The 9,046-nt window shown below is 43.6% G+C and overlaps 1 protein-coding gene across 2 annotated transcripts in view; it reads left to right on the top strand.

Annotated features, from left to right (window-relative positions):
- The window catches only part of GET1 (guided entry of tail-anchored proteins factor 1), a 655,129-nt gene that overhangs the window by 68,521 nt on the left and 577,562 nt on the right, over positions 1-9,046 (top strand). Inside the window, exon 1 of one of the 2 annotated variants that reach the window (XM_050784594.1) lies at positions 2,870-2,873. The exons of the other annotated variant lie outside the window; for it this stretch is intronic. The gene's annotated coding sequence lies outside the window, so the exon portion shown is untranslated. Of the gene's footprint in view, positions 1-2,869; positions 2,874-9,046 lie in introns of those variants that run through there. 2 annotated transcript variants of the gene reach the window in all.

Genomic DNA, 9,046 nt, shown 5'->3' with positions numbered 1-9,046 from the left:
GAGGAGAGATTCTAGGATGTTTATATTAAGTACATTCGAATTTGAGGTTTAAGTACTTTTGGAACTGAGAGAACACTCTGTCCCCTCAGTGGAGTCTGACATTGGTAAGGTGATGGTGGTCTTAGGACACCTATTTTCAAATTTGTTCTCTTTACATGCTTCAAAATTAGTGAGTATGCCAAAAAGCTTATGTGGGTTATATTCATTGGTGTGCTAGAGCCAGCTCACTGTGTGCTCCCGAGAGCTACATGTCTGTTCCCACCACCACATCAGTAAAGGTAGCTTGAGATGGGGCATGATGAGAGTATTTACACCATGGGAATCAGCAGACACTACAAGTGAGGGCCTTTTCTCCCCCAGAGTGCTGATTGTTAAACATTTACCAGCACTCTACTGGTTATATCTACCAATGATTTCCATATTAGAAATTAAGGTAAATTTTAAAAGAATTCATTTAAAAATAATTTTACGTATTGGCATTAACAGCATTTTTTTTATTGTGAAAAGTAATTATGTTTTCAAAAGTTAGCATGGCATTGTTTCACATTTGCAAATCTCCTTAATGTCTGGTTTAGTATTAGAGTTGGATTCTTCTGTTCCTGCATTCAGTCTCTTCACATATATTTTGATAGAGGATGTGAAGAAAATCCGGCCTAACAGATACATAACTGAAACAAGGAGGAGCATTTAAGGCTGTTTCAGATAATTGTAGATATTCTTTCTTTACTATGCCAAAACTTAACAAAGTATAACTCCTTAGTTGCGATTCAGGTATGAAATCATATTAATGAACTTTCCTAAGGTTACATTAAATTCCATTGGTCTACTTTGCACTTTGAGTAGATCTTTTACCCATGTATGATTTTGTAACATCCTGCACTGGTCATTTGGAAAATATTGCTTCAACATGTTAACACATTTCAAAATATAATATTAAACAATTACACTACTTAATATCACCACAAATCACATCAGAAAAGTACTGGGAATCTATCAAACTCACAGTGGTGGATACCAATTTTTTAAAATCCAAATTTTCACTCGAAACCTCAAATTTTATAATCAGCAACAAATATCCCTAAGTTTATTTTGCTGGTGGGAGGGGGAAGCAACAGACTCACTTTATTTGTTTTTGAGGAAGTACCAGCCAAATACCCAAATCAGAATAATTTGCCAGTTATTCTCTTAGATATAAGTGATGTTCATGAATACAGTGGATAGTTTAGCTTGCAACTCAAATACACAACTGTATTTCCTTAGAACAATCACCTATTTCAGTATGTATGCAGACCAGTTCTTTATGTGTACTTTCCATTTTATTGCACAGAAATTAAAAAGATGTATGTTCCATTAGTAAAAATTAGTTTTTACTGCTTCACACAAGTATTCTTGAGGCCGGGTGTGGTGGCTCACACCAGCCTACCCAACATGACAAAACCTCATCTCTACTAAAATACAAAAATTAGCCAGATGCAGTGGTGCATGCCTGTAGTCCCAGCTACTTTGGAGGCTGAGGCTGGAGAATCACTTGGACCTGGGAGGCGGAGGTTGCAGTGAGCTGAGATCGCGCCATTGCACTCCAGTCTGGGTGATAGAGTGAGACTCCGTCTTTAAAAAAAAAAAAAAAAAAAAAAAAAAAATTTTTTTTGAGTGAAACTGGTATTTTTCTTTTCTTTTTCTCTGCAAGTGCATGGTGGTGGTGGAGAGTGCAGTGACACAGTGACTGTCAGTACAGTTTAGTGCAACTGTTCCAGTTCACGTGATTCTGGTTCAGCACTACAATGCAAAACCACCTGTGCTTTTGTACCATCATAGCAAATGTCAAAAAGTCAAGCATGGATTTGTATCCTTGTAAAAATAATCTTAACCATGAGGATCCTTCTGAAAGGGTCTCAGCGACCTCAGAGTCTGTGGGGCACATTTTGAGAATTGTTCTAGAAAGAAGAGAGGCTCACTCAGAGCAAAAGTAGTGGACCTCAGGAGGACGAAGCGAAAGTAGGGAAAATTAGCCTTTGGCCTCCCGAATCCAGTGTCCGTGCTTCCAGTCTTCTGACCTTTTCATAGCCAGGTAAGGAGGAAGCATTTCTTATTTAAAACAAAAAGAATTGTCTAGTCTGCATGATAAAGAAAAGTTCCTTCACACAGGGTGAAATGGATACTCTCAAAGCCCTTTTCCTGCCATCCTTCTTTGTTCTTTTCCATGCTCCAGTCCAATTCCAAATCTGTTTTAGGATACCAAAAATGTGTATTTTGCCACTTGTTTTTGAGACAGGGTCTTGCTTTGTTGCCCAGGCTGGAGTTTAGTGGCATGATCACGGCCCACTGTAACCTCAACCTCCTGGACTCAAGTGATCCACCCACCTCAGCCTTCTGAGTAGCTGGGACTACAGGTGTGCACCACCAGACCTGTCTGATTTTTAAATTTTTTGTAGAGAAGGGGTCTCCCTATGTTGTCCAGGCTGGTTTCAAACTCCTGGAATCAAGGGGTCCTTCTGCCTTGGCCTCTTAAAGTACTGAGATTATAGGCATGAGCCACTGCACCTGGTCTTGCCACAATTTTTCTGAAACTCAGAAGAAAAGAGGAAAGGAAAGGGAAATAAATATTTAGAGAAATCATTTTTCTGAACATCTTCAAAACTGAGATTGGGCGGAGATGAGGTCGTGTGGCCTGCCTGCTCGCCTTTCCCATGGTGGGGAAGAAGCAGAATTAAATTCCCGTCAGTCCTGCCCCACGTCCTGGCTCTCCCCCATATCACCCTACCAGCTTTCTTTTCTGATAGGGCTCCAGAACTCCATATGGTGGACACTTGTCACAGGGAATGATTTAGGCTTTAATGGGGCTGCTGGGGGCGGGGGGATGCAGGGCTTGGGGGCCAGAGAAAGTGGAGCAGGAACTGTGGCAAGAGGTGGAGGGAGCAAGCTGCCCCATCACCTCTCCTGAAACATCAAGCAAGTTAACAGGAGGATTTCTCGTGGTTTGGATCTGGACCTTGTATTATCACTATCACCGGGTCTGTCAGGCACTATTTGTGACCTTGGGCATGCAATTTAATCACTCTCTGCCTCAGTTTTCCCTCCATAAAGCCAGGTCATTGGTGGCTGTGGTGGGATTGATCTATTGGGGGTGTAAGATTGTGTGAAGTCAGTAACCTGGGTGGGGGTGCTATTTGAGCAGAGCACTCCAAGGAAGATGTGTTTGAGCCAGGGGGTCTGCAAAGAAGATGTGGTTCTCGGACAATCATGTCTCCATTTTCATCAGAAGAAACCCCGGGGCAGAGTTCTGTGGTGAAACAAGTACTTAACTGAACCAAGACTCAGACCCTGGTCTTCTGTTTTCTGGGGTTGTTCTCTGGCCAAAATAACCCTGTTATGTTTGGTTGAAGTCATTATAAATGCTGCCCCAGATGCTATCTAGGGGCTCCTCCAAGTTTCTAGTTCCTCCTTCCACAAACCAGAGGCCACAGCCCTTGATTTGAATTTTAAATTATCCAGGAACCTCCTACCCAAAGAACCCACGGCCCTCGTGCACAGCAGCCGGTGGCAACTAGTTGAGTTCAAACAGATACAAGAATCTCATAATCCGGGCCAGATGTTAATCCGTCTTTTCTGTAAGAGTAAAACTGAAGGGTGAGTCTCAAAGCAGGGCAGGGGGAAACCCCTTATTGTGCAACTCTTTTGTAACTCCTGGGCGGAGTTTGGACATGTGACCTCTGCTTGAAATTTCACATTAGGGGAAAGACCATTTTTGGTCATAGCTGAGGTGATGACATCTTGGCAACTGGAATTGACATGGCCTTTGTTCCACGTGCTATGAGTAACTGTCCCCTCCCCGTTTCTCAAAGTCATGTTCAGATGGCAAAACTGCCCAGGATTACCACATCTGACTCCTGCTAGCTGTTTCTGTGTCTATGGCTTCATACTGTTCAGACATAGACCTGGGGCTCAGCACGCATGTATGTGCTTGAGGCATAAGGTCAGAAGCGCAGATCCAGGAAAGACTGTGGCCTGGAGGAAGGTGGGTTGGTTGAAGGACAGAAAATGGAGGTGGGAGCGAACGAAGAAAAATAAACAAAAAAATGAACTCTTAAGCAAAAAAAGACTGCTTGTCTGCTGTAACCTGTAAAGCTCATGATGAGAAACACCTTTATGATTTGCTGGTAAACTCCACCCAATTTGGTTCTGAAAGAGGTTATTTTTCATTGCAGTGCAAGCATTTAATTAGTTAATTGGGAAATACGGCACCATTTTCAAAGCTCACTTTCATCTGTCATCTCATTTACACCTCCCTGTGACCCTGGGAGATTGGTTTTATTATGCCCATTTTACAGATGTGGAAACTGAGGCTCGGAGAGGTGAACCCCCTAAAGAGAAACTGGAGAGGCTTATCCTGACTCATCCATGGTCCCTGATCCCTTGTGCCTGAGATGCAGACTGTGGCTTGGGAACAGGGGAGGGCTCAGAAGGCTGGAGCTCAGCTGAGTGGCTAGACGTTCCCTCAGAGGGTACCCTCCTTTGGCTTCCTCGTGACCCTGGTGGTTGTCAACAGTGCTGCAGGTGCTCCTCGCCTTCCCACCTTCTGGATGAAGCTCGTCCTAAGGAATTAGCATCTCATTTCTAATTCTCAGGTCCTCAGCAATCAGACTTGTATTTTGGGTCAAATGGTGCATATCTTGGGGCTTCTGTCTTCTCAAGCTATGCATGGACCCCAGAGCAAATCCCAACCATGGTTCAATGTCAGCCTCTGGGAATCTGCAGATCACTGGAAGCCAGGCTGTCCACACTTTCTGGAAGCCACTTCCTAGTGAAGCAGCCCAGGAGGAAAGAAGAAATGGCATAGCAGGCAACCTAGAGTGAGAAACTTGGAGCCCAGCACTTCAACTATGTCTGTGGCTGGAGCCAAAATAACCAGTTGCTCCTGGTTGCTGCAGGTCAGCAATTGCATCCCAACAAGAAGCCACAGAGCATCACCTTACCCAATACTGTGATGGGGGCCGGGGTCACATACGCTTAAGTGTCTCTGTAAATCAGCCCAGCAGTTGGGACTAAGACACTTCAGGATCCCAGGAACACACATACACACACACAACCCATTTGCACGTACATGTGTGCAGTCATACATCCAGAGACACGCATAGACATACATACATACACACATGTGCATGTGTGCACACATGTATTCACATGCACACACACGCACACTCATACACTGACACACATGTGCATATGTGCACGCACACGTGCACACACACACACACACACCACTCCTTTTGCTTGCTTCACCTTGTCTGTCTCTGCTCCTCCTGGTGGCCATCACCTCCCATGCCGTGTCTCCTGTATCAATTCCCCAGGACTACCTACTATAACAGAGTGTCACAAACTTTGTTATAGTAGCGGGGCTAGAAATCCAAGATCATGGTGTCTATAAGGTTCGTTCCTTTTGAGGGCAGTGAGGAGCGAGTTGGCTCCAGCCCTCTCTCCCCTTGGCTGGTAGATGATCGTCTTTTCCCTGTGTCTCTTCATGTCACTTGCCCGTCTCTGTGTCCAAATTCCCCCTTTTTATAAGGATACCAGTCATATTGCATTAGGGCCAGCTCTAATTATCGCATTTTAACTCAATTACCTCTGTAAATAACCCACCTGCAAAGACAGTGTCATTCTGAGGTTCTGGGGGTTAGGATTTCAACATATCAATTTGAGGGCACACAATACAGCCCATATATGCCTTAACACTAAATAAGTTACATAGTAGTTCTATTTTTATTTCTTTGAGAAATCTTCATCCTGTTTTTCATAGTGGCTGCACTCATTTTCACTCCCATCAACCGTGTGTCCCCTTTTCTCTGCATTTCAATTTGCATTTCTCTCACGATTAGCGATGTTGAGCTTCTTTTTTCATATATCTGTTAGCCATTTGTATGTCTTTTTTTGATAAATGTCTATTCATGTTTTGCCCACTTTTTAATGCGATTATTATTTGTTGTTGTTGTTTTTACTGTTGACTTTGAGGTTTTTGTATATTCTGGATATTAGTTCCTTGTCCAAATGAACAGTTTGCAGATATTATCTCCCATTCAAAAGGGCATCTCTTCCCTTCGTAGATTGTTTCCTTTGCTGTGCAGAAGCATTTTAGTTTAATAGAGTCTCATTTGTCAGTTTTTGTTTTTGTTGCCTGTGTTTTTGAGGTCTTAACCATAAATTTTTTTGCCTAGCTCAATGTCCTGAAGTGTTTTTGCTATGTTTTCTTCTACCAGTTTATGATTTCAGGTCTTATGCTCAAGTTTTTAACTCACCTTGGGTTGATTTGTGTACATGGTAAGAGATAAGGGTTCAGTTTCATGCATCTATATGTGAGTATCTACTTTTCCCAGCATCATTTATTGAAGAGGGTGTCCTTTTCCCATTGTATGCTCTTCATGCTTTTGTGGAAAATCAATTGGCTGCAAGTATGTGGATTTATTTTTGGGTTGTCTATTGCATTAGACTCTGTGTCTATTTTTATGCCAATACCAAGCTATTTGGGTTACTATAGCTTTGTAATATATTTTAAAGTCAGATAGTGTGATGCCTTCAGCTTCTTTCTTTTTTCTCAGAATTGCTTTGGCCATTCAGATTCTTTTACACAGTTTTTTCTATTTCTGTGGGAAAAAATGATGTTGGCATTTTGATAGGGATTTCATTGAATCTGTAGATTGCTTTGGGCAGTATGGTCATTTTGATTATATTAATTCTTTCAATCCATGAGCATAGGATGTCTTTCCATTTGTTTGTGTTCTCTTTCATTTTTTTTTCATTAGTATATTATTATTTGTGCAGTGAGCAGAGCGAAGTCAGGGACACTGTTTCTAGAACTTGGCTAGCTCCCCTCCCCCAACCCAGCTGATTGTCCTGGTTGCCAGGCACTTGTTTACATTAGAGACAGAACACTCTGCAGGGTTCTGATTGGTCAATTGTGGCCCTTAGGCCACTGGCAAGCAGAGGCAGAGCCACAGAGGGGGTGCTGCTCCTCAAAATGCCTCTCCAGCCACTCTGGAGCTGGTGGGGGCTGCCCTGCTGGTGATGGCTTAAGAGAAGCCCTGGGGGTCCCTGGGCATCCCTGGGAGGTCCTGGTTTGTGCTGCTGTGGTGATCTTAATCATCAAGAGATGACACACTTTATATCACAGGAAAAGAACTGAGCCAAACGCTCTTTCCATCAGGAGGTCCATGTAGAAGGCAGCCAGAACACGTAGAAGGATGGGAGTCAAGACACAGGCCCAGGAAGCCTTCAAGTCACCCTTGATGGAGGCCAGACCTTGAACGTTATAATCCCTCTGCTTGTCAACCATTAATGCAAATCTGAGGAGGTCTTCCCTCCTGAACACAGGAGGTTTTCTGGAAAAAGTATGGAAAAACAAGCCTCCTAAATGTTCCCAAGTGACTGATGTAGGACACATCTTAAAAGGATCAAAGGAGGATGAAGAAAAACTTCAGAAGAAAATAACAGGTGGTTTGAATGAAAACGCTCATTTTGCAGAAAGTCCGGAAGTGCTCAACCAAGAAAGTACAAGATGGAAGCAAAGAGTACAGAAAAAGGAGGCGAAAGAAAAGCTGGAACTTTTGAATGCACAAATAAGATGGGTCATGAAAGATACCATGAGCCAATTAAAGTCTCTAGCTGAAAACCTGGACACCATGCGGTTGCGAGATTTCCTTAGGGACCACAGGGACGAGAACTAGAAACCAGAGCTACACAGAAAAGCAGAAAATGAAGACCGCCTCCCCCAGCCCCCGCCCGCCCAATTATAAGTCAGAGAGTTTGCTGGGTGATGGTGACTTAAATCTGTCCTGTGAAAGTCAAGGAGAAACAAGAAATAGCCAGACAATTGTCGGAAGAAAATGCAATGAATGAGAGCTCACAGGAAAAATCAAATGCCTCCAAACTGAGAAAGCATCTTTGCAATTTGAAAATTCCCAGCTGGGCCAGGTGTGGTGGCTCACACCTATAATCCCAGCACTTTGGGAGGCGGACGTGGACTGATTACCAGAGGTCGGGAGTTCAAGGCCAGCCTGGACAACATGGTGAAGCCCATCTCTACTAAAAATACAAAAAATTAGCTGGGTATGGTGGCGTACACCTGTAATCCCAGCTACTAAGGAGGCTGAGGCAGGAGAACCTCTTGAACCCAGGAAGTGGAGGCTGTAGTGAGCTGAGATGGTGCCACTGCACTCCAGCCTGGCGACAGAGCAAGACTCCATCTCAAAAAAAAAAAAAAAAAAAAAAATCCTGGCTCACAGGTGAGATCCAGAACATGCAGCTGAAGCTTCAAATCCTGCCTGAATCACATCAAGAACATACAGTGCAATTTCAGAGAAGATCATCTGAGGAGGAAACACACAGCTTAGAGATGAAGAAACTTGCCAGCGTGTGTAGAAACGTGAACACACACAGCAGATTTGAAGCCTCTACAAGGAGATGGCCAAAGATATCAGCAAAGAATTGGAGAGAACCACTTCCTTCTATCAGAAGGAGATTGTCATCTGTGAGGAACGAGCTCAGGAAAGCTGGAGGGCAGTTCTGTCCACTGAGAGAAAGCTCCAGGAGCTAAGAAAAGAAGATGATTGCAGTAGGCTGATCCTGGCTGACGTGGAGTACAAGTTCCAGGCTTTCCCTGGGGGATCCTTTGCTCCTCCTTCTCCAGGAATAGTCCACAGAGGCCCAGAAGTACCAGGGGTCCCCTGGGTCATCAGGTCCCCAGCAAGGAGGAGGGAGGTGCTGTGAGGCTCAGGGACCCAGGCCACCAGGTTTCACTCAACTCTCCCAACAGCAGGGCCCTGAATGCACAGGGTCACAGCGGGACACAGCAGCCTGTGCTGTCTCCTTAAAGTGAGCTTGATTTATCTATTTTTAGTTTAGCTATTGTGACTTGGGATGTCACAATTTTTGTTTCTTGAAGTTTGGTATAGCATTATAATTTTATGTTAGTACTTTAAAATATAGACTTATCAATGTAATTCTCATAAATATAATTCCTCATCACTGGACCCTTTAGATTACATGGTATGAGTAT

This window comes from Macaca thibetana, chromosome 3 (genome assembly GCF_024542745.1).
Source record: "Macaca thibetana thibetana isolate TM-01 chromosome 3, ASM2454274v1, whole genome shotgun sequence".
Classification (NCBI taxonomy): Eukaryota; Metazoa; Chordata; class Mammalia; order Primates; family Cercopithecidae; genus Macaca; species Macaca thibetana.
Note: the sequence above shows the minus strand (reverse complement) of the source record. Positions and strands in the feature narration are given on the sequence as shown.